The sequence below is a fragment of the Bos grunniens genome, chromosome 26, assembly GCF_055505025.1.
Source record: "Bos grunniens cultivar Pamir isolate PY7600 chromosome 26, Bosgru_T2T1.0, whole genome shotgun sequence".
Lineage (NCBI taxonomy): Eukaryota > Metazoa > Chordata > Mammalia > Artiodactyla > Bovidae > Bos > Bos grunniens.
This window is the reverse complement of record NC_141190.1, coordinates 11,486,126-11,512,306: the sequence shown is the minus strand read 5'-3', so window position 1 is coordinate 11,512,306 and position 26,181 is coordinate 11,486,126. Positions and strand designations below refer to the sequence as shown.

At 42.3% G+C, this 26,181-nt stretch overlaps 1 protein-coding gene across 8 annotated transcripts in view; it reads left to right on the top strand.

Annotated features, from left to right (window-relative positions):
* The window catches only part of SLC16A12 (solute carrier family 16 member 12), a 99,783-nt gene that overhangs the window by 45,556 nt on the left and 28,046 nt on the right, over nucleotides 1-26,181 (top strand). For 4 of the 8 annotated variants that reach the window (XM_086378479.1, XM_086378472.1, XM_086378471.1 and 1 more), the window contains one exon: nucleotides 11,642-11,840. The exons of 3 other annotated variants lie outside the window; for them this stretch is intronic. The gene's annotated coding sequence lies outside the window, so the exon portion shown is untranslated. Of the gene's footprint in view, nucleotides 1-11,641; nucleotides 11,841-23,607; nucleotides 23,740-26,181 lie in introns of those variants that run through there. One more of the 8 variants, XM_086378474.1, reaches the window with a different exon arrangement.

Below are 26,181 nucleotides of genomic sequence, written 5' to 3'. Positions count from 1 at the left end.
CCTTTGTACCGATCCCACCGAGCCCAGGCCTCCTTCCCAGCCAGCTGTCAAAAGGTTCCTGGTGGCTGTCCACCACCCTTGAAGAACTGCCTGTTGGCAGTGAAGGGGTATGCATTTCATTCCACAGTTCGGTGTTTCATCCCGGGTGTCTTTTGACCTGCAGGGGTCGATTCAGTACCAGGAAGCCACACACATCTCTTCTGGAACATTGTGTATCCACTGTTTTTGGATCTAAGACCTTTGACCTGCTGACTACAAAAGCAGCTTTTCCTCGGGAATCACATTATCCCTGTTAGAAAGCAGGAAGGAAAAAGAGAAACAAAGCCTTGTGGGGGCCTCTGCTTTAATAACATTCATTTCCTTTTCTCTTTTTGTTTCTAAACTTATTTCTGTTCCATGTCAGTGTCACGTAATTGACATGTATATTTCCCTCTTTTGTTTGTTTTTTCTTCCCCAGAAAGATTTAATGATGCTTTTGCTAATCCTCTCTCTCCTTGACTGAGGTGAAGGGAAGCCCATTTCCCAGTCTTTGTGGACTTTTTCTTTTTTCATTAAAAAAAAAAGTGAGTCATATGGGGCTTTTAGGTACTACCTCAGATCCTCCTCAGTGCCAGACAGTGAGAATGCTGCATCCTCCCTACAGTACAGAAAGGGGAATCAAGGAACTTACTGATTAAAAACTTCTGTCTGATTGCCACAAATGCTATAGAGATTTCTGCCTCTGCTTTAGTTTATTTCACATATTGGGGAAATCCTGCTTGTTGCTTTTTTTTTTTTTTTCCTTTTCTTTTCTTTTAACTGATAGGGCAATGTTTTTACTGAGTAGAGATGGCTTGCCAAGAAAGTATACATTCCCAAACACATCGATATTTTTTTTTCTTTTATCCATTCAAAGGATGAATTAGGCCTAAGAGAGTCACTGATATGCAAGCCTGTATTATGCTATGTACTAAGTCACTTCAGTCGTGTCTGACTCCTTGAGACCCCATGGACCTGAGACCCCAAGGAGCCTGATGGGCTCCTCTGTCCATGGGATTCTCCAGGCAAGAATACTGGAGTCGGTTGCCATTTCCTCCTCCAGGGGATCTTCCCAAGCCAGGGGTCAAACCTGAGTCTCCTGCAGCTCCTGCGTTTCAGGCAGATTCTTTAGCACTAGCTCCACCTGGGAAGCTCAAGCCTGTATTGTAGTTGTATGTTTTTATTTGTTGTTTTAGTTGCAAAGTCGTATGTGACTCTTGAGACCCTGTGGACTGTACCCCGACAGGCTCCTCTGTCCATGGGATTCTCCAGGCAAGTATCCTGGAATGGGTTGCTATTTCCTTCTCCAATTATAGTTGTATAGTCTGATGCTTCGTTTTCACTTAATGTCTTTAATTTCCCCAGGATGCACCTGCTGACCTAGTGAGACCACTCTCCTTTCTACATGAAAACGTACCATGCTTAATGCTGCTTCTGTGCTTTGACTCATATTTTTCCTCTCCTTTGTTTTATTCTTCATTTCCCCCGCTGTGTTTCTCCACCTGCCTTCTAAAATTCCTGCCTTCTAAAATTCTGTGCCTTTACATATACTATTTCTTCTGCCTGAAGCACTCTTTCCACCATCCTGAGTTGCTCTCCCCTAAACCTGCTCTAGTGTCTTTGGTTGCTGCTGCTGCTGCTAAGTCACTTCAGTCGTGTCCGACTCTGTGCGACCACTTAGACGGCAGCCCATCAGGCTCCCCCGCCCCTGGGATTCTCCAGGCAAGAACACTGGAGTGGGTTGCCATTTCCTTCTCCAATGCATGAAAGTGAAAAGTGAAAGTGAAGTCACTCAGTCGTGTCCGACTCTTAGTGACCCCATGGACTGCAGCCCACCAGGCTCCTCCATCCATGGGATTTTGCAGGCAAGAGTACTGGAGTGGGGTGCCGTTGTCTTTGGTTGCAGGAAACATCAACTCATCAAACGGGTATAACGTAAAGGGGAACTTTTATGGAATGATAAACGGACAGGAGGAACATGGACCATAAAGAAGCTCGGGTGAATTTAGGGCTGGAAGAGCTATACAGCTTTGTGAGCAGCTGGAATCGGGGCCTGAGGAGCCTCTGGAACTAAAGCAAATAACTCCTCTATCTCACCCTCTCCTTGTGCTACATGGTTGCTTCCTCCGAGTCTAAAGCAGAGTTTTCAACCTTGTCATAATTGACATTTTGAGCCAGATAATACTTTTTTTTTTTGGCAGAGCTGTGCTGTGCACTGTGGGGTTGAAGCAGCACCTTTAACTTGTCTACCAGATGCTGAAAAAAGTACTCTGACTGCGATGGCAGAATGTGTCTCTAGCCGTTGCAGATGGCCCCTGATGGCTCATATTGTCCCTGGTTGAGAACCATTGGTCTCCCTGGAACTGCGATCTTCCTCTCCCGGTTCTTAGCTCCTCTGGGTATACTCATGGCAAAGGATGGCTCTCCAGCCTAACTCAGCACCTTCCAGCTCCAGCCTGACTCAGTCACTTCATTTTCCCATTGGAGAAGAAGGGAAGTCGCTCATTCGTGTCAGACTCTTTGCGACCCCATGGACTGTATGTAGCCTGCCAGGCTCCTCCGTCTGTGGGATTTTCCAGGCAAGAATGCATTGCCTGTTCAAACGATGTAGAATTGGTTCAGCCTTTGGTTGGCTCTTGGGGATCAGGTGTGGACTCCTGGTTTGGTGAGCTAGACCAGGGGTTCAGATCGTAGAGCACTGACATGGCTGCAGGCCCCCTTCCCCAGGGCCTGCTCTTGGATCATTCTGAATGATGGAGCTGAATTCCCTTGAAGCTGAGCTGGACAAAACTTCTAAAATATTTTATTAAACATTGCCTTTTTAAAAATTTTATTTTCTATTGGAGTTTAGTTGATTTACAGTGTTGTGTTAGTTTCAGATGTATAGCAAAGTGATTCAGTTTTACAGATTTTCCGATTCTTTTCTCATTTAGGTTATTACAGAATATTGACTAGAGTTCACTGTGCTATAGAGGTAGGTCCCTGTTGATTATCTGTTTCATATACAGTAGTGTGCTTCTGTTAACCCCAAACTCCTGATTTATCCCTTCTTATACCATTCCCCAGAGAAGGCAATGGCACCCCACTCCAGTACTCTTGCCTGGAAAACCCCATGGACGGAGGAGCCTGGTGGGCTGCAGTCCATGGGGTCGCTAAGTCGGACACGACTGAGCGACTTCACTTTCACTTTTCACTTTCATGCATTGGAGAAGGAAATGGCAACCCACTGCAGTGTTCTTGCCTGGAGAACCCCAGGGACGGGGGAGCCTGGTAGGCTGCCGCTATGGGGTCGCACAGAGTCGGACACGACTGAAGCGACTTAGCAGCAGCAGCAGCATACCATTCCCCTATGGTAACCATAAGTTTGTTTTTGAAGTCTGTGAGTCTGTTTTATGAAACAGTTTTTTTTTTTATCTTTATTTAGATTCCACATATAAGTGATATTATATTTGTTTTTCTCTGTCTGACTTCGTGTGATAACCTCTAGGTGCATCTATGTTACTACAAATGGCAGGCTTTCATTCTTTTTTTTCAACTAATAGTTCTTAAACATGGAGCATTAAACATGATTGAACATATGTAAACATGAAAGAAATGTATGTAATTTGTGGAGATGGTGCAGTGCTTAAGACCACAGTCCTCGAAGCCATACTGTTGGGGTTCACTTCCAGTGTGCCACATGCTGGCTGATGCTTGGACAGACTGATTTCTCTCTGCCTCCGTTTCCTCATCTAGAGAATGGCAGTAGTAATAATAATAAGAACAACAACAATAATAGTTCATAGTAGTATATCATTTCCCACATGTGCCAGGCTCTATCCTAAGTGTGTTAATTGAATTAACTAAATTGTCACAACTATGAGTTGAAACCTTTAAGACTGTCCCATCCAGAAAGGTAAATAAAAACTATGAGTGTTTAGATCTAGCAACAAAATGAGTACACTTAATGTATGGAAATTTTTTCGTTTTCACAGCTTTTTGGAATTCTATGCTTCTATATCCGTCCCATTTTATAGAAGAGGAAACAGGTTCAGAGAGACTTAGTAATTTAACCACAGTTACAGAGCTAAAAGTGCAGAAGACAAGATTCGGATTCAGATCAAGGACTCTCTCTTAAGCCTGGTGTTATAATACTTTATATATCAGAGGGCTGTTGTGAGTATTCAATGAGTTAACTTGTAAAGAAACACTAAGATCAGGTGTGGCATATACTGCATGTTATTTAAGCATCATTATTGTGATTTTTCTTCACTCCTAGGGATCACTGAGTTTATTCTCATAATGGTTAACAGTACAGTGGTGCATTCAGGGTCCATAAATCAGTGCTTCCCTACCTCTCTCATGGATCCAGACCTCAAAAACCATGATCTTCTTAGCCACACTTGGGAAAACCATGGGACTCTTTCTGGCCTGGGCCCTTCCCAGTCCAAGGTTCTGCCCAGCTGAGGGATCCTATTATGGACTGAATGTTTGTCCCCCCTCACATTCATATATGGAAGCTCTAACCACCATGGAGATGGGACTTCTAAGTAAATAATTAAGGCGAAGTGAAGTCATAAAGGTGGGGCCCTTTCTAATAGGATTAGTGTCCTCATAGGAAGAGACACCAGAGAGCTCCTCCCACATTCCTCTATTTCTGGCCAAACACCCCCTCACCCCCACCTGCCAAAGAAGGCCGTGTGAGAGCACAGCAGGAAGGCAGCCATCAACGAGCCAGGAAGAAAGCGCTCACCAGAAGCCAGATTTATCGGAACCTTGGTTACAGGCTTCCAGCCATCAGAACAGTGAGAAATAAATGTCTGTTGTTTAAGCCAGTCAGTGGTCTTATGTTATATTTTGTTATACAAGCCTAAGTTGACTAATACAGATCCATATCCCACACGTTCAGCAGTTGGGAAGCTCTGAATGAAGACACGCTGATGTATTTTTCTCTACACAAAATGACTCCAAGCTGTTGAATTTTCTTTTTCTCTTTTCTTTCTCTTTTTACTTGGTTGATTCTATTGCCATTAGACTCTTAACAATGATTCTGTGCTTGACTGCAGATTTGTCTGTTATATCTTTTCCCTCACACTGTGCTTACGGCTTATCATTGGTAGGCTTGACACCCATAAAATCTGCCTTGTTACCAGTAAAAATGACACTGGACTTTGGAATGTAGACCTCAGCCATTCATCATTCTCTTCTAAGTGAAGAGTAAGGATTTAAGACATGAATGGTTAATTACAGACAAAACTGCAATTTTCAACCTTTATAGGTGATTAATTTTTTTTTAGAAATTAAAATATTTATTTTCTATTCTCATCCTATGATCCTAAAACTCTTTCGGTATAAATCAAGCATTTATTTATTTTTATCCTGAAAATATTAAGAACTCTTCTTCTCCTAACCCCCAGCAAAGACAGTTCCGTCATTTTCAGCATTCTCTCAAGAAGTCTGTCAAAGAAAAGGGAGTGATATCCCTGAGTGAGCCTAAAATGCCACAAAAAGAACATTGTATTCTCATTTTGTCTGGTTACAGTTGCCCTAAAGTGGACTTTTTCATTCCTTGTTATTTACTCATCAAATATTGCATCACTCTGTAAGAGGAAAGCAGTTTTGAAAATTATAGTGAAAGAGCATGCTGGAATAAATTTATTTTACACACACACACAACACACATTCACTTTTTGGGGGGAAAAAAAAACCCTAAAATTGAACTTGGTCAACTGAATTATTTCCTTTAGACAGCCTTAACGTATGATCATGAATTTTCTCTTTCCACAGATAGATGTCTTATTTTCGGTCTGTTGGGAAGAAAAGAAGTGAGGGCAACTTTTAGTGCACGTGTATGTACTTGGTCCCCAAGTAAAAAGCCCCTTTAAGTATTCCAGAGAATAAGATCTTGACAAGTTTAAATGAAGAGGGCAGACACAACCATGATACAGACATGAAATGTCAAATGTAAAATCTGTCCAAATGTGAAAAAGAATATATGAATTGATGTTGACTGCAAAACAAAAAAAGCAGTAAGAATATACTTAGTTACAATGTGTAAAAGTGGTTTTATTACTTTTTATAAGAAGGGTATAAGAATATTCCAAGAAGTTCAGAAAATATAGGAAGAAATCATTCATAATCTTCCTTTCCTCACACAGCTATTTTCTTTTTCTCTGCATTCCTTTCTCTTGGTGCCCTTGCGCATATGCATTTTTGTGGTTGTACTCATAGCTTGTACATTTCATCTTCTGATTAAGAGTTAGCCCAACACGGGCCTTTTTGGGCGCTGCTACAGTCCTCATAACCGTCCTTTGTAAAGGCTTTATAATTATCCATGGATGGGACTTGCCGTCTGTGTACTACTTAGGAAAAGTCATTAAAAAGGGCAGAGAACATGGACGTATTTATTATTTGATATATAGATATTTGCCTGCAAAGCATTTCAGTGTGCAATTCAAAAGAAAGAACCAACTAAATATTGCAGAGAAGTGAAAATTAGTTTAAATGTTCAAAGAGCATAGTATTTCTTGAATTTACTGTTTTCCCCATCATTTTCTCTTTGCCATGCTCCCTCATTCAATTATTTAACTTCTTTGTCTTGTCCCAATAATGTAAGGGAAAATTGACATAGATAAAATCTCTGGGTCTCTCCCTGACTTTTTTCCTTTGGCTAAATGACAAGAAATACGGGTGCTTTCAGCTATGATAAAGATTGTCGTTGTTACTTAGACGCTGTCTTGTCTGCCTCTTTTGCAAGACGGTGCTCCTCCATCCATGGGATTTCCAAGATAAGAATACTAGAATGGGTTGCCGTTTCTTTTTCCAGGGAATCTTCCTGATGCAGGGACTGAAACTGTGTCTCCTGCATTGCAGGTGGGTTCTTCACTGCTGAGCCACTAGGGAAGCCCATGATAAAGATATTTATTTATTAATACTTTGCTAACTATGTCGTGGAGAAGGCGATGGTACCCCACTCCAGTACTCTTGCCTGGAAAATCCCATGGACGGAGGAGCCTGGTAGGCTGCAGTCCATGGGGTTGCGAAGAGTCAGACACAACTGAGCGACTTCACTTTGACTTTTCACTTTCATGCATTGGAGAAGGAAATGGCAACCCACTCCAGTGTTCTTGCCTGGAGAATCCCAGGGACGGGGGAGCCTGGTGGGCTGCCGTCTATGGGGTCGCACAGAGTCAGACACGACTGAAGCGACTTAGCAGCAACTATGTCGTTATTTGAAATCGTAACTGGTATATGTCTAACTTAGGTAAGCATTTTTTGAGTGTCTACTATATAGTTGTATAATTGCTTTGCTTTTTTTTTTCTTTTTGCTTCACTTTTTAATTAGGAAAATTATTGAAAGGTACAAATATAGATGAAAAATGTACCAGCTGGTATAATAGGGAAGGAGATTAATATATGTTATTATGTGAATATTTTAATAGTTGTCAGGCACTTTAACACATATTTTGCCCTTTAATCCTTATTAAAGCCCTAATAAAGAGGAGCTATTAACTCCAAAGTACAGAGCAGGAGACAGACTTAGGAAGTTAAATCAAATGTCAAGTTCATACAGCTATTAACTGTCAGCACTGGGATTCAAAGCCAGACGTGTCTGACCCCAGGCCAAGTGCCCTGGTCTGTGCTTCAGCATTCATATTTATAGCAGTCTAAAAGGCTTCAAAGGGCAGTGATATAGCTGAGGGATGGGGAAACCTCTGGAACTCTTTGGAGAGGAGTATCCTGTCAGAGGAATGTGAGTTTCTTTTTTATTTTTAAGACTTTTTTTTCCCTGAGCTGTGTTGTGTTACTATTTACAGTTGCACCATGGCCTAAGGGCCTCTTGTAAGCCTCCACAGAGAAATGTGCATTCAAAACAGCTTTCACACCCAGCCTCAGGATCCATGTGAATGCCTCCCGGTGAAGTCTTTGGACAGGAAATGGTGATAGATTTTCTTTTGCAGTTTATAAAGTTCTACTTGATGTCACTGTTATTTTCCGCACTGTCTTGATATGAAATATTATGATAATCAAAGAATATTGAAATTTTAAATTCCTATCCCTTTCCTAAGACTCATGGAGGCGGTCTGTTACATCAACAATCGTCATAGTAAGAAGGTTGTTGTTCAGTCACACAGTCCTGTCTGATTGCAACCCCTTGGACTGCAGCATGCCAGGCTCCCCTGTTTTTCACTATCTCCCGGAATTTGCTCAAACTCATGTCCATTGAGTCGGTGATGCCATCCAACCATCTCATCCTCTGTCACCTGCTTCTTTTCCTGCCCTTAATCTTTCCCTGCATCGGGGTCTTTTCCACTAAGTCGACTCTTCGCATCAGGTGGCCAGAGTATTGACTGGTTCTTGTTTCTAACTCTAAATTGGTTTTGAACTTGTGAGGAGACCAGTGGTTTACTGATCTTTTCGATCCCAATTCCTACCTCACAGAGTTGTTGAGAAAATGAAATGAGGTAATCCATATTATATTACAAAGCATAGGATCTGCCCGTAGTATGTATTCAAATAAATGTTAACTATTCTTTCCTAAAATGCTGCCTTGTGTGCTGATACTTGGGGAGAGAGGCTCAGAACTACTAGCCAAGAAGGACTGCAACACTCCAGCCACATTAAAGGTGGAGCTACCCTGTCACCGACCCTGGCAGCCCTCAAGCAGCCACAAGCCTCGTCTGATGGGCATCTGCCCCGGATTTATGTATAGAGTGAAAGAGCTGAAAAGAATGAGCACTCTCTGCTTGCAGGCAGATCCCATGTTGAAGAAGAAAACAAAAAGCTGAGCATGTACCTCTGTTTTTCCCACACCCATGAATCAGATAACCAACTCCTTCTCCTGGGGAGAAAAGTAGGTGAGAAGGTAAAGAAAGGCTGGAGAGGCTAGTTGTGCTGGAGTTTCTGCCCCTTTGAATCAATGGAGAGGAGGTCTCTGTCCCCAGTGGTAGGACGCTATGCATGGCTCCACCCTGCAGATGAGGGACCTGAGGCCTTGAAGCATAAAATAAGAGTCATAATTAATAAGTGCAGGGAAGTCTTAATTCTAAGTGGTGGAGTCAGGATTAGTCAGGCCAGCCAAGACAGGCTCTTACTTTGTTCAGGTATAAGGTCTTGGGAAATTAAGAGGGAGGGCAGATCTGAGCCAGCTACCAGCAGAAGTGGTATGAGATTCACTCACTTCTTCTGAGAGATGGGGAGAAGTCAAAAGCCTCAGAGTGTTCTAATGCACCTAGTTGGGAAATGGTAACAGCATGAAAATAAAATGTGTTTCCAGGAGAGACTAGCCAATGCTTTATAGACATACCTTATAGAGTCTGAGGTACCCTGTAGCCTGTTGGAAATTTGAGTCTGTAACTTGGTAGAAAGATTAGCTTCAGAGATGCAGAGTTGCCCTTATAAAGGTGATCGCGGGCTGAAATGGAGGGAGCATTTCAATATGAGCTGCAGAGGAGTTTGGTTGTGCAATTGAGTTATATATTTGAAATACACCAGAAGGTTTGAGTCAGTAACCTTGAGTAGCTTAATATAATTTTAAGGTGTTGATTGGCTCAGAACTTGACCTCGTTTTTAACCATAGCCCTGTGCACTATAGGGCAAGCTTTTAGGTTACCCTGGTGTGCAGGACAGTTTCCATGTGCGCCTCCAAGTTCACTGACCATCCATTTCCACTCAGTTCTCTGCCCTGGCAGGCTGACAGTTCAGTTCAGTCTCTCAGTTGTGTCCGACTCTTTGCAACCCCATGAATCGCAGCACGCCAGGCCTCCCTGTCCATCACCAACTCCCGGAGTTCACTCAGACTTACGTCCATCAAGTCAGTGATGCCATCCAGCCATCTCATCCTCTGTCGTCCCCTTCTCCTCCTGCCCACAATCCCTCCCAGCATCAGAGTCTTTTCCAATGAGTCAACTCTTCGCATGAGGTGGCCATAGTACTGGAGTTTCAGCTTCAGCATCATTCCCTCCAAAGAAATCCCAGGGCTGATCTCCTTCAGAATGGACTGGTTGGATCTCCTTGTAGTCCAAAGGACTCTCACGAGTCTTCTCCAACACCACAGTTCAAAAGCATCAATTCTTCGGCGCTCAGCTTTTTTCACAGTCCAACTCACATCCATACATGACCACTGGAAAAGCCATAGCCTTGACTAGACGAACCTTTGTTGGCAAAGTAATGTCTCTGCTTTTGAATATGCTATCTAGGTTGGTCATAACTTTCCTTCCAAGGAGTAAGCGTCTTTTAATTTCATGGCTGCAGTCACCATCTGCAGTGATTTGGGAGCCCAAAAAAATAAAGTCTGACACTGTTTCCACTGTTTCCCCATTTCCCATGAAGTGATGGGACCGGATGCCACGATCTTCGTTTTCTGAATGTTGAGCTTTAAGCCAACTTTTTCACTCTCCTCTTTCACTTTCGTCAAGAGGCTTTTGAGTTCCTCTTGACTTTCTGCCATAAGGGTGATGTCATCTGCATATCTGAGGTTATTGATATTTCTCCTGGCAATCTTGATTCCAGCTTGTGCTTCTTCCAGCCCAGCGTGTCTCATGATGTACTCTGCATATAAGTTGAATAAGCAGGGTGACAATATACAGCCTTGGCGTACTCCTTTTCCTATTTGGAACCAGTCTGTTGTTCCATGTACAGTTCTAACTGTTGCTTCCTGACCTGCATATAGGTTTCTCAAGAGGCAGGTCAGGTGGTCTGGTATTCCCATCTCTTTCAGAATTTTCCACATGACATGTAGGGGCTACATCAATTGGATTCCTGTTGGGTTCAGCCACTGATGGGACTTGGAAGTCAGGTGGAGTGTGAGGTTGGTGTATTTATTTCCTTGATTTTTTTTCACTGTCAGATCCTCACGAACTGGCTATTTTCCTTTAACCAGTGACTCTACAGAAGAGTCCAGTAACTTCTCTCTTCCTTAGCCTCTCTGGCCTAGAGGTGGTAATGGGACCAGTCCCTGAGGACTCTGCTGACCTTCGATAGATCTTATGAACACTTGCCAACACCTTTCTAAATAGTACTTTTGTTGAATCTCCCGTTTTTCAGTTCCTACTGGGACCTTTAATAAATAATATATCAAGTAAACCAGAAGGAATTGATGTTCTTCAAGGCACTAGGCTTACCCTTAATAAACAGAGGCTTCTAATCTTGGTGGGGGGGGGGTGTCCTCAGACTCACGAGAAGACAACAGAATTAGTACAAGGTGTACAAATCCATACGTACATGACAGCATCCTGTCAATGGACAGAAGAATGTCTTACACAGTTACCACGGTTTTTCACGTTTGTAAGTGTCTTAGTGAGTCTTCAAATAAAATGTATCTGAAAATGCCTTCAAATTCATTTTAACTGTTGCCTTTACGTATTTTATGAATCAACAGATAACTTATTCTAAAAATACAACTATTACCTTACTTGGCTAAGGAAATACCTTGCGATGTATACAGGGACCTCACATACAAAAAAGTTGGGAATTACTTCCAACCTTTTTTTTTTTTAATCAGACTTTTCCGTGGGTCCAAAGCCAGAAGGAAGTAAGAGGAATGGGTTCAGTCCTAACTATTTCAATCAAGGCAGAGACAGAGACAATCACCTACATCTTGAAGGAACTTTCCTAAAAACTTTGGTAACTTGTTCATTTCCAGGAAGAAATTCAGATTCTGGGTCTTGCACTGAGGAGCACCCCACATTCTCAGCTTGGCAACACCGTGTCCTTTGTGTGACCTGCCCTGGCTCCAGCAGCGAGCAGAGTCTGCAGAGTGCAAAAATAAACATCTCTGAGGGCCTGTGGAATTTGATGGCCTGTGCAGCGTGGGCCAGACAGTGGGCCGAGTGCCAGACCTGGTAGGTGAGCCTCTCGGCAGCCCACGTTCGTTTTCAGTCACTCTGCAAAAGCAAGAGGAGACGGCCAGCCTGGCAGTGAAGTTCTGTTTCCAGGTTTGGCCTCGCCCCGCCGTGTTCTCAGTGACATCTCTGTACTTAGGGCTCCGTAACCCAGATACTGGGAAGGCTGGTTAATCTAGTTGGACAGATTAATCTGGCTAAAAAGAACAAAACAATTTTTTTAAAAAAAGAACAAAATAAGAATGGATGATTTCTTGCCCCTATTCCTCAAGCTCCCACCCAGAACTCTAGAACTGGGGGGGTGTCTTGTTACTGTTTATTGAGTCCTGTTCTCTCTCAGGAACCATGCTAGCCACTGAAGCATTGAGGCTCCCTGCTCTCAGGGAGCTCACACTCTGAGTGCAGACCTGAGTTCTGCCTGCACTCTCTCTTTTTTTTTTTCTATTTTTTTTAATTGGAGGATAAGTGCTTTACAATATTGTGTTGGCCTCTGCCATACATCAACATGAATCAGCCACAGGCATACATGTATCCCTTCCCTTCTGAACCCCTCTCCCACCCCATCCCACCCCTCTAGGTTGTCACAGAGCACTGTGTTGAACTCCCAGTGTCACACAGTAAATTCCCACTTGCTATCTCTTTTGTATGTTTAATCATTTTATTTTTGGCTGCTCCACACAGCTGGTGGGATCTTAGTTCCCCAGCCAGGGACTGAACCCGTGCCCCATGCAATGGAAGCGCCAAGTCCTAACCACTGGACCGCCAGAGAAGTCCCTGCCTGCATTCTCTTCAACACTGGTTCTCTGTAACATTCTGTGACTTGAGGGGTTAACTTCCAGCCAACTGAAATATTTCACTCGGCTCCCCTCCCATGTCAGCACCATGGCGGGAGCAATGATTACAGAGTGAGGAAAATGTGGTAGAAGCAGGCAGCGCCGTTCTGCAATAAAAGCTTCTCTGTCAACTATCAAAACGACTCTGTGAAATGCATCTCAAGCTCCACGTTTTTTCTCCGTAGCAAGAAGCCTCTGATAGACCATAATCTGATTTAATAATTCTGTATGCTTTTAAGAGTATAAAATTAGAAAGAGTTCTGCAGGGTCACTGAGTTAGACACAAAAATTTCTTCCTTGAACCGCACAGATATTGAACACCAGTTTTCTGTCAGACATTGTGCTAAGTGCTGGAATATTAACAACATGTTATATTTTTTATCAAAGAGGGCTAGCTACAGCTCAGGCCTATCACTGCTTTTACTTGTATTTCCAAATAGGAGAGAAAAGAGCTGTATTTTTGTAGAAAATGGTTACTGGGGGCAAGCTCCTGGTTATGCATTGCACTGTCAGCAAACTGCTGGACTCTGGAGTAAGCGTTTTTCGGATGTTACCTAGATTCTGGCTTAGGGACTGACACGGTGAGAAAGAAGCTTGCTTTCTACCTTCTGCCTCTTATGAATCACGAATTGTACCTTTTTCTCTTTTTCTGTAGTCCAAATACCATATCAATCACTCTGCCATTTATTCTACATCTTATGTAAGGTATTCCTATCCTCAAAGTCTTAAAAGACAATGTGGAAAGATCGGCAGCTTTATTATCTAAGGTCAGTGTTTCAGTTTAGTGCCCAAAGGTCCTGACAGACATTCAAAAATTTCTGGTTGAACACAGTAATTATTTACTCCCCTGTTACCAGGATCTGTGTGAAGACTAAGCAGAAAGGAAAAGCAAAAAAGTAAAACACTTTACTTTAGTCTTTAGTTTTTCTGCACTTAAGAATAATATATTTTTTTCACAGCATATGTGTAATTCACTGGGCAACATAAATAAATAAATCCACATGCATTAGGAGATATCCCTAAGACCCAGAGAGTCCATGTGGAAAAAAAAACAAGTTGAGTCCTTGAGGCAGCGACTACACAAACCTGAGCAGAGTAGAGAAGGGTTTTCATTAATTCCCCTCCCACTTTCAGCCCTTTTTGGGGTTTGAGTTTGCCCTGGATAAAAGTCTGCAAGGATCATCTGTGATGCTTTGCTCCATTGCGATAAAGGCTGTGCAGGAAAGTGCTGGAATTCCCTCACATCACACCTGGAAGATGGCCATTTAATGCACATCCCCCAGGCTTGCGTGTTCAGTGGGGCCTTGAGGCTTGGAGTGGGATGGAACCAGACATTCAGTCCTTGGTTAGAGGGTGTAATAAAAATGTCCAGGGACTAGGAGAGAGGTCTCTTTTTACCAAGAAGATATTTCACTGTGCATGTGTGCTAAGTTGCTTCAGTCGTATCTGACTCTGTTAACCTATGGATTGTAGCCCACCTGGCTCCTCTGTCCATGGATTCTCCAGAAAAGAATACTGGAGTGGGTTAGCATGCCCTCCTTCAGGGATATTCCCAGCCCAGGGATCGAACCTGCATCTCTTATGTCTCCTGCATTGGCGGGCAGGTTCTTTACCACTTGCACCACCTGGGAAACCCATATTTCGCTGTTCAGCTCAGTTCAGTTGCTCAGTTGTGTCTGAGTCTTTGCATCCCCATGGACTGCAGCACATCAGGCCTCCCTGTCCATCACCAACTCCTGGAGCTTGCTCAACTCCTGTCCATTGAGTTGGTGATGGCATCCAACCATCTCATCCTCTGTCATCCCCTTCTCCTCCTGCCCTCAATCTTTCCCAGCATCAGGGTCTTTTCCAGTTAGTCAGTTCTTTGCATGAGGTGGCCAAAGTATTAGAGTTTCAGCTTCAGCATCAGTCCTTCCAATGAATTTTCAGGACTGATTTCCTTTAGGTTGGACTGGTTTGATCTTGCAGTCCAAGGGACTCCCAAGGGTCTTCTACAACACCACAGTTTAAAAGCATCAGTTCTTTGGCATTCAGCTTTCCTTATAGTCCAACTCTCACATCCATACATGACCACAGGAAAAACCATAGCCTTGACTAGATGAACCTTTGTTGGCAAAGTAATGTCTCTGCTTTTTAATATGCTGTCTAGGTTGGTCATAACTTTTCTTCCAAGGAGCAAGCATCTTTTAATTTCAAGGCTTCACTCATTGTCTGCAATGATTTTGGAGCCCAAGAAAATAAAGTCTGTCACTGTTTCCATTGTTTCCCCATCTGTTTGCCATGAAGTGATGGGACCAGATGCCATGATCTTAGTTTTTTTAATGTTTTTGAGTTTTAAGCCAGCTTTTTCACTCTCCTCTTTCACTTTCATTAAGAGGCTGTTTAGTTCTTCACTTTCTGCCATACATATTTCATACATACTTCACCGCAACATTTAGCAAATATATGCCAGGCACTGCTCTAGGTGCTGGAGACACAAGATTGAACATAACCGTGCTAGCTTCCACCAGCAGCTAGCTTGGAGGCCAAGTGGAGAGCAGCAGGATCCAGAGATGAAGACCACAAGCTTTGGACTCAGGCCAAGGCTGAATCTTGGATAGTTAGAGCATTTTTTTATCTGTGAAATGGAAATTATAATATCTCCTTCACAGGGCTGGGATAAAGCTAAAGTGAGATAACATACGTATAATGGTAAATTCAGAGCTTGGTGAATTAGGTGCCCCAAACGGCAACTGTTGTTACTCTTGTACTGTGTGCCTTACTCTCTGGCACTGGCGTCAGAGACTTGAACTCTAAGTACTGGCTGGTTCCTCTGTGACTGGACTGTTTGGCCCTGGGTGTGTGTCCTTTAGAGAGAACCTGGTTGTGATGAGTATTCTTCATTTTCTAGCGCCGGTGGTTGATTCTCCTGCTTGATGTCTGAAGATTAGAACTTTCTGATGCAGATGAACTGCTTTTCCTATTTCTTTCAATTGAATTACCATTTTAGAACTAGTGACTGTTATTTATGCTTTTAATTTATTTCTTATGACTTGCTGGGGTTCTCTCTGGTGAAGGAAAAACTTATTCATTTATTAGACACTGATGAGCTCTTACTGTGCATCAGACTGTGTGTGTGTGTGTGTTGGAGTTAGAAGATGGTGGAGAAAATTTGGGGAAAAAAAGCAAGGACAACTTAAGGTAGCTTCTGTTCTGTGGAGTTAAAACAGTCCAGTGGTAGAGAGAGACATTAAATAGATAACAACACTGCATTTGATAAGGGCCAGGAAGGGTATGTGTGGAGAGCTCCAAGAGTCTGGGGAAGGGAGATAACTATTTTGAAGAGTGGGGGTGGGTGGCAGTAGTTGAAGCAGAATGATAGATAAGTCTGATGAGAAAGTGGGGAAGGAAGAAATTTGAAGGCAAGGAAGAGAGCATGCAAAAAATACTAAAGCTTGAGTATTTAGTGGGTTGCAAGGAACTTATAGTATCATAAGAGAGGTGGGAGTGGGATGCAGGACTGGGAGTGAGGCTGATATTTGACTAAGTTCATGGTCATATAGATGGGGTGAAGATGGGACCAGACAGTCCTCAGCCAACATGCCGTCGTTGAGGACATTGAGTTTTCCTCTTGTTTTTACAGAGACCGGAGTGAGTATCTAGGTAAGGAACTTCAAATGGGACACCCTAAGGGCTACAATCTACTATTAAACAATACTATCCCACTGTAGAAGCAATAATAGAGTTCATCTGGAAATCTCTAGTGAGCTGTGGCGGAGAAGGCAATGGCACCCCACGCCAGTACTCTTGCCTGGAAAATCCCATGGGCGGAGGAGCCTGGTAGGCTGCAGTCCATGGGGTCGTGAAGAGTCGGACATGACTGAGCAACTTCACTTTCACGCATTGGAGAAGGAAATGGCGTTCTTGCCTGGAGAATCCCAGGGACGGTAGAGCCTGGTGGGCTGTCGTCTACGGGGTCGCACAGAGTCAGACACGACTGGCGCGACTTAGCAGCAGCAGCAGCAGCAGTGAGCTGTGGTGGGGTTGAGATTTGCTTCTATAATGACACAGATGTGAAAGAAATAACAACTTCTTTGTGGCTCAGCTGGTAAAGAAGCCGCCTGCAATGCCAGAGACCTGGGCTTGATCCCTGGGTTGGGAAGATCCCCTGGAGAAGGGAAAGGCTATCCACTCCACTATTATGGCCTGGAGAATTCCATGGACTGTATAGGGTTGCAAAGAGTCAGACACGACTGAGCAACTTGCACTCACTTTAACTTTTGTTGCTGTTAAAAAATAAAATTTCATCACAAGCCTCTATGAAAGTGAGAGTGATGAGTCCATTTTGCTTTTTATGTCCTGTGTAAAAATCTGGTGCCTCTCCCCCAGTTACGAAGGTTTTTCTCTTATGTTTTCTTCTAGATTTTTTTTTCTGCATTCATATTTAGATATGTTATTTTGAATTAGGTTTTATATATGGTGTGAGGTTAGACTAGAGAGTAATTTTCTTCCCATATGAATTAACATGTGGGGTTATTTCTAGACTCTCTATTCTGTTCCACTAATCTAATATGCCAATATTATTCTTGATTACTTTGGTTTTAGAGCAAGTCTTTGAAATCAGTTAGTGTAATTCTTCAACTTTTGTTCTATTTTTTGGAAATTATTTCCTATTTTTTAGGTTCTTTGCATTTCTGTATGAGTTTTGAAATCAGCTTGTCAGCTTGAAATAAGGCTGCTGATTGGGATTTCAGTGAAACAACCGACTTGTGTAGATATGACATCTTCTCCATCTTCCGTGGAATGAATTTGTTCACTCACACTCTCTCTCTCAGGCCTTTGTAAGTTTCTCTTAGCTTTGTTTTGTATAATGAGCAAATGAGGGATTTTGCTGGTGGTTCAGTGGTTAAGACTCTGCATTCCCAATGCAGGGGACCTGGGTTTAATCCCTGGTCAGGGAACTAGTTGTCTGAGGAGGCCTTAGAAATAGCTGAGAAGAGAAGCGAAAGGCAAAGGAGAAAGGGAAAGATATACCCAATTGAATACAGAGTTCCAGAGAATATCAAGGAGAGATAAGAAAGCCTTCCTAAGTGAACAATGCAAAGAAATAGAGGAAAACAATAAAATGGGAAAGACTGGAAATCTCTTTAAGAAAATTGGAGATACCAAGGGAACACTTCATGCAAAGATGAGCACAATAAAGGACAGAAACAGCAAGGACCTAACAGAAACAGAAGAGATTATGAAGATATGGCAAAAATACACAGAAGAACTGAACAAAAAAGTTCTTAATGACCCAGATAACCACAATGGTGTGATCACTCACCTAGAGCCAGACATCCTGGAGTGTGATGTCAAGTGGGCCTTAGGAAGCATCACTACAAACAAAGCTAAAGGAGGTGATGGAATTCCAGCTGAGCTATTTCAAATCCTAAAAGATGGTGCTGTTAAAGTGCTGCACTCAATATGCCAGCAAATTTGGAAAACTCAGCAGTGGCCACAGGACTGGAAAAGGTCAGTTTTCATTACAATCCCAAAGAAGGGCAATGCCAAAGAATGTTCAAACTACCACACAATTGCACTTATCTCACACGCTAGCAAAGTAATGCTCAAAGTTTTCCAAGCCAGGTTTCAACAGTATGTGAACGGAGAAATGCCAGATGTACAAGCTGGATTTAGAAAAGGCAGAGGAACCAGAGATCAAATTGCCAACATCAGTTTGATCATAGAAAAAGCAAAGGAATTAAAAAAAAAAAATCTGCTTCATTGACTACACTAAAGCCTTTGAGTGTGTGGATCACAACAAACTATGGGAAATGGGAATACCAGACCACCTTACCTGTCTCCTGAGAAACCTGTATGCAGGTCAAGAAGCAACAGTTAAGAACCAGACATGGAACAACAGACTGGTTCCAAATTGGGAAAGGAGTACATCAAGACTGTATATTGTCACCCTGTTTATTTAACTTACATGCAGAGTACATCATGTGAAATGCTAGACTGGATGACTCATAAGCTGAAATCAAGATTGCCGGGAGAAATATCAACAACCTCAGATATGCAGATGATACGACTCTAAAGGCAGAAAGCGAAGAGGAACTGAAGAGCCCCTTGATGAGGGTGAAAGAGAGTGAAAACACTGGCTTAAAACACAACATTCAAAAAACTAAGATCAAAAACAAAAAAAAAAAAACTAAGATCATAGCATCCTGTCTCATCACTTCATGGCAGATAGGGAAAAAGTGGAAACAGTGACGGATTTTCTTTTCCTGGGCTCCAAAATCACTGTAAACCATGACAGCAGCCATGAAATGAAAGATGCTTGCTCCTTGGAAGAAAAGCTATGACAAACCTAAACAGTGTATTAAAAAGCAGAGACATCACTGCCAACAAAGGTCCGTCTAGTCAAAGCTATCCTTCTTCCAGTAGTCATGTGAGACTTGGACCATAAAGAGGGCTGAGCACGGAAGAATTGATGCTTTTGAGCTGTGGTGTTGGAGAAGACTCTTGAGAGTCCCTTGGACTGCAAGGAGATCCAACCAGTCCATTCTAAAGGAGATCAGTCCTGAATATTCATTGGAAGGAGTGATGCTGAAACTGAAGATCCAGTACTTTGACCACCTGTTATAAAGAGCTGACCTTTTGGAAAAGACCCTGATGCTGGGAAAGATTGAGGGCAAGAGGAGAAGGGAGGGGATGGAGGATGAGATGGTTATATAGCATCACTGACTCAATGGACGTGAGTTTGAACGAACTCTGGGAGATAGTGATGGACAGAGAATCCTGGCATGCTGCAGTTCATGGTGTTGAAAAGAGTCAGACATGACTTAGCGACTGTACAGTAACAACAGCAATGAGCAAATAATGCATACATTTGTTAAAATCATTCGCAGGCATCTCATGACTTTTGATGAAATATAATGTAAGGCAATACTTTAAAATTCCAATTTCTAATTGTTCACTCTAAAATTGTGTACAAGCCCCCATGCCCTTGAAGCAAAATACTGATTTAATCAAATCAAGATTTAATGATTGGTACATGTAAAGATGCAGGAACAAAGAATAGCTGTTGGGCTGGGAAACTGGTAACAATTTAGACTGTAAATCCACCACATAACAGAATCATCAAATTATATAGATAAAGGGCTGGCACACATTCCTAAGTTGTTTTACAGGAAGCAGACCTGCACCAAATGAAAATTGCTGGCCACCAGGCCAGATTGACCTAGATTGGTTGAAACTAGCAGGTTGATGATGTTCGAAACTTCACCCTGATGCCAACCAATCCAAGAATTGTCCACAAGTTGATCGTGCTCTGCTACTTGAACACTATAAGAGTCCTCACTGCCCCCTCCAGGGTGGGACACATAATCTTGAGGGCATTAGCCTACTGTGCTGCCCTTTGCCTGGCAAAACAGTAAGAGCTATTCTTTTCTATTTAACCTAAAACCCCACTCCCGTGTTTCTATTTGGCACGGGTTGAGTGCCAGTTTGCTGAGTTTCAGCAACAGCTACTAATATTTAGAAATAATAAATTTCAGTTCACCAAAAGTAATAGTTTCTGCTCTTCAAAACTGCACCATTGAGAAGTTAATGGGAAAGCCACAGGATAAGTGTTGAGGTCCTTTAATGGACCGGAACCTGGTGGTCCAGAGTCGACGATAAGAAAGTAAAGGAGAGAAAGAGGCTGATATTCCTTGGTTTACACAGAAAGCCAATAAAGCCCCTACACGGGGCTTGCTCTGTTCACGAAGGCCTCGCCCTCTCGATGGGGTGAAGGTGCAGAGCACCTTCTCGAGAGGGTCTTAGAAGCCCGGGCAGGAAAGTGAACTCAGAGAGCCTCTGTGCTCCAGGGGATCAGCCTGAAAAAGAGAGGGAGAGAGAGAGAGAAAGAAAGACACGGGGACCAGAGCTCTGATGGAGCAAAGGTGTTTTAATCAACATGGTGTGGGCATATATACTGTCTTACAATGTAGTTGTTCTCAGCAAAGATAAAGATTAAAATTCCAGACTTACAAAACATAGGCAATCCATATTAAGGAGAGAGAGAGTTGTAAACAATCACTTTTACCGTATGGTTCACAAGAAGGAAGAGGGTACTTATCACCATATAGAAACACTAATGAAGGAAATGCCCGGATTCCTCAGCCCCCGGGAGAGGCTTGCCTCTCCTCTTAATTCCTGGGTATTCAGGAATTAATAAGGAACAGAGAATTCCTGACAGATCCAAAACAGCACACAGGAAGCCTCCTGTTAAATGCTTCCTGACAGATAAGAAAAAATATTTATAATACAAATATCTACAAAAGACTTATATCTAGACTATATAAATAATTCTTGTATCTCAATAAGATAAAAACCCAATTAAAAATGAGCATGCTGTTTGAACAGAAACATCACAAAAGAAGATATATAAATAGTTAATAAAACATGGTTAACATCATGAGTAGTCGGGAAAGTACAAATTAAAGCTACAATGAGACTGCATTACACACTGGAGTTCTAATACGTGTGCTGTGCTGAGTCTCCTCAGTCATGTCTGACTCTTTGTGACCCCACGGCTCCTCTGGGAGCATGGGATTTTCCAGGCGGGAGTACTGGAGTGAGTTGTCATGCCCTCCTCAGAGCTCTAATATATTACTGGTAATACCACACAGCTATGTCAAAAAACAGTTTGGCAGTTTCTTCTAAGTTTAAATATACACTTACAGTATGACTCAGCAATTTCATTCCTAGGTATTTACTCAAGAAAATTAAAACATGTGTCCACAAAGGACTTGTATACAGATGTTCACAGACACTTTATTCATGATGGTCTAAAATTGAAAACAACCCTAATGTCCACCAACAGATAAATAAACTGTAATATATTCATAAGACAGATTATTGCTCACAATACAAAATGAATCAGGTGCACATATGCACAGCAGCATGAATGAATCTCAAAATATTATCATAAGCGAAAGAAGCCAGAAGCAAAATCGTCCATATTGTGTGATTCCATATGTATGAAAATAGTGACTGGCAAAACTCATCTTTATCAACAGAGAGCAAACCTGTGGTAATGCAATGCTGAGGCTGGTGGAGACTGACTGCAAAGGAGCATGAAAAAATGTTTGGGGTGATGAAAGTGTTCTGTATCTTGATTGTGGTGGTTGAGGTTACATGAGTGTGTACATTTGTCAAATGTCATCAAAATGTAGACATAAAATGGTTGTGTTTTACTGTATGTAAATTATACCTCAATCTAAAAAAGTTTCTAACAGGTTTTCACATTTAGAGTAACCTCTTTCAGGACTTCCCTACTGGTCCAGTGGTTAAGACTCTGCACTTCCACTATTTGGGGTGGCAGATTTGATCCCTGGTCCAGGAAGTTCCATGGTCTTCCCAGGTGGGGCAGTGGAAAAGAATGCCTGCCAACATAGGGCATGCAAAAACACAGGTTCAATCCCTGGGTCGGGAAGATCCCCTGAAGTAGGAAATGGCAGCCCACACCCGTATTTTTGCTTGGAAAATCCCATGGACAGAGGAGTCCGGTGGGCCCAATCCACAGGGTCACAAAGAGTCAGACACAAGAGACCGTTCACACACACAAACTGGGGAAGTTCCACATGCCACTCATAGTGGCAAAAAAAAATTTCCGCTTCCTTTCGTGGCATAGGTTTCTACACTCCCTTTCTGTGTGGTGGGAACTTCCCCTGCAACACACTCCTGTGACTTCTTGTTTACAGATGGATTTATTCTGGATGGAATCCATGTCCTTGTTTTCCACAGTAAAAAAGACGATACCACGTCTACCAGGTATCTTAGATATTGGGGGAGAGACACTTAACAATCAGCCAACTGGTTTGAAGTCTGACATCAGTAATTTGATGGCTTGTTTTTATGGATTGGGGACCAGTGACAGGAAGTGATATCACGCAGTGTCGTGCAAGTAAGTAGTGTCACTCAGACCCAGTGGTCTCGAATCCCACTCTTGGTATCTTTCTGCCTCACCTTTACCTCTCAAGGCAGCAAACCAATTTAAAAAGTACGGATACTACTGAAAGTTAAGACACTGGAAATAAGGAGGGATTGAGGAGGGAAGAATAACGGAAAGACAGTGTTGGAAGCCTACCCAAATAAGTGCCTTTTCTGTCTATAAGATGTGCAGTTTTTCTAGTGATAGAGGGATCACTTCAGAAAACTTTACGGAGGGCAATGTGACAGATTTGCCCTACAAATGGAGTGCTTTATTTGAAGGTGATTGACTGTTAGCAAGAATTCTTTGCAAATGAGTAGATTTTTGAAAGTAAAGGGGACAAAGTGAAATGGAACATATATCCCATGGCACCCCACTCCAGTACTCTTTCCTGGAAAATCCCATGGACAGAGGGCCTGGTGGGCTGTAGTCCATGGGGTCGCTAAGAGTCGGACACGACTGAGCGACTTCACTTTCACGTTCACTTAGAGGAACATCATGATATAGAGCGTCTTTTGTTTCAATTTTTTTTTTCCTGAAGCCAGAATGAAATGCAGAATGCAATTATATTTTAGTGGTTGGATGTTAAAATGAAATAAATGGAAGGCTGCTTGGGAAAATGAAGAATGGCCTGATGGAAATGTACTCTCCTTGCCTATAGTTTTAGGTATGCTCTTAACTCAATAACGATGTTTCCATTATATCTGTGTCATATCAGGTGGGTTAATTATTTACAAGAAGCTCAGGCTAATATTCCAGGGGAACCACAGACTGCTCCAAAGTGTCTAGGAAACTAGATTTGCTTTGTTTAACCTGTGCATCTCTTCTGAATACATATAAATCTATTACATGACTTGTTTTGAAAGAGACTCACGTGTTGTTTTGTGAGCAGCCGCATACTCTTGAGTTAACCCTGTGGTTAACCTCTCTCCTCAACTCACCCCCACCCTCCCCACCCCCACTTCCTTTGGTCTTGGTCACTCACTCACATGAACGAGTGCTCAAGCTTTACCGTGGCTTGTTGACACAATAACAGTTTTGAAGTCTGGAGGGCAGATGGGCGAGTGCGCTATCTAAACTCTACCAGAGTTCCTTATCTCCATTTCAATTCATACAGTGTTGTCAGGTGAGTGCCTTCGCTTCTGTGAGCTTCGGTTTCATCCTCGTGGAAGAGGGAAAATTGTGCCTATCTCTGAGATTTGTGAGGCTCCAGAGTGACTATTCATGAGGAACTATTAATAGTCTCGCGTACTGATGTTTTCAGAGAGGTCCCTTCTTCCCACCCTGGAACCCTGTGAGGAGGTTCCATGGTCTGTGGTTTTGCCCAGCTTGACTCTAATCAGCAGACCTTTGCTTACTATACTGTTATTTACCTTTTAATTTGGATTTATGCAATTATATTTTTAGAGAGACACTCACCAGTTAGTTCTTAACTTATAAGATGTGGGAACGCCAAAGAGAAGATGTCTAATTGAAACAAATGAAAATGGAATCATCTGGGGATAGCAGAGGCAAAGTAAAAATTAATGATGTTTAATATCTTTGTAAGGAAACAGGACTTAATGATGTTTAATATCTTTGTAAGGAAACAGGACATTTTATTTTGCCAGGGGCTGTTACCTTCCCTGTGTCTTTTATGGGATAATCACCTAATTTTTAATGTACAGCATCAATAAATGATACGGGTTTTTTTAGTCCTAGAGAAACTATACAAAAGAGATTTTTGTGTTCATATTTATATGGCAGGAGTAACCTGAAATATTTATTTCAGAAAATTATATATATTATGGTATTGAATGAAGTTTTTAAATTAATCATTATCACATGGACTGTACAGTCCATGGAATTCTCCAGGCCAGAATACTGGAGTGGGTAGCCTTTCCCTTCTCCAGGGGATCTTCCCAACCCAGGGATTGAACCCAGGTCTCCTGCATTGCAGGTGGATTCTTTACCAGCTGAGCCACCAGGGAAGCCCAACTTAATTATACCGTCCTGCTATATTTCTGTATAGTCTTCCCACTCCATATGACACAAGTATACAACCCTTATAGAAATTTTGCATGGCTTATCTCACATTGTACACACAATTCTAGAGTCCTCTTTTTGTTTTAACATTGTATCATAAATGATTCCCATATTACAGTATCATCTTTTAGTTTATAATTTAAAGCATTGACTACTGTCCCATTTGTTTCATATGTCATGATTCTCCAGACACTTCCCAGTTGTCAAGCATTTACACTGGTTTGGTTTTACATGTTATTCAAAGCACAGCTATTATTTTTTTCTCATAGTGTTTAGCTTCTCTTGAGTTGTTTTCTTAGGCTAACTTCCCAGAACTGAGATTACTCTTCAAAGAACATGAATAACTTTCTAATTCTTGATATGTTGCACTATGTTGCTTTCCAAAGAGCTATTGCATCACACTGCCTGTCTCAAAGTTTTTCAAGTGCCAGGCAGCACAGACGTCTCACACAGGCCATTTATGGGTAGATGGATCCATAATCTTAAATTGGAAAACAGTTTAACCTTGGGGACTATTTTAATGGAAAACCCTAGGAAGAGGCTAGGATTATACCAAGGCAGATGTTTCTAAGCTCTGGCTTTTTCACTTGTACAACGGATTCTGTCATTTCATGACACCTAATTGTGTCCAATTTGTGAGTTATTACATCGTGTGCATTTGTAGGCAAGTGTTGGTAGAACTCAAATGCTAGTCCTATTGAAAGTGTCAGAGGCTAGACATAAAGCATGCCACGAACACGACTCAGATGTGGCTGTTCAAGAAGCTGGTTTATAGCGACACAGAACCGGCTGAAGTGGAAGATCTTATTGCCTCCAGGGACCCGGCAGGGGTCATACATGAGTGAAACGGCGCAGAGACTGGGCAGCACAGGAGGTCAGGGGAGGGTGGAGGGGGATGTACAGGCCTTATCCAAAGGAGGAGTGCCATTCCTGGCTCCAGCTGATGGCTGCCACGGATGAATGCCAGACCAATATCTTCAGTGCTCTAAGTTTTTCAAGACAGTTTGGAAATCTGAATGTTTAGGTTTCTTAATTGATACAGCTGCTACAACAAAAATATCACAGACTGGGTTGCCTAAACAACAAATTGTTAGTTCTTATAGTTGTGTAGGCTGGAAATTCCAAGATCAAGGCACTGGCATACTCAGGGTCTGGTGAGAACCCTCTTCGTGGGTCCTGTTTTTACTGTGACATCATATGGCAGAAGGGACAAAAGCGCTCTTTGGGGTCTCTTTTAAAAGGGCACTAATCCCATTCTGCAAGAGTGGGGCCCTCATGACCTAATCATTTCCCAAAGGCCCCCATCTCCAAATATCATCACATTGGCGAGTTCCCTGGCTGATTAAGTCAGTGACCTTAGGCATGCCAGGGGAATGCCAATGGTACCATGTAAAGAACTGTATTTCTAGCTGCATCAGGCTGTAATTAATGTCATCCTACTGGTGTGTCTTCAGCAAGAATTACTTGCATTTGATTAAATAAAAGTGTATATGAATTTACATCAAGGAGTGATGAAAGGTGGTGGAAACAGTGTCAGGCATTG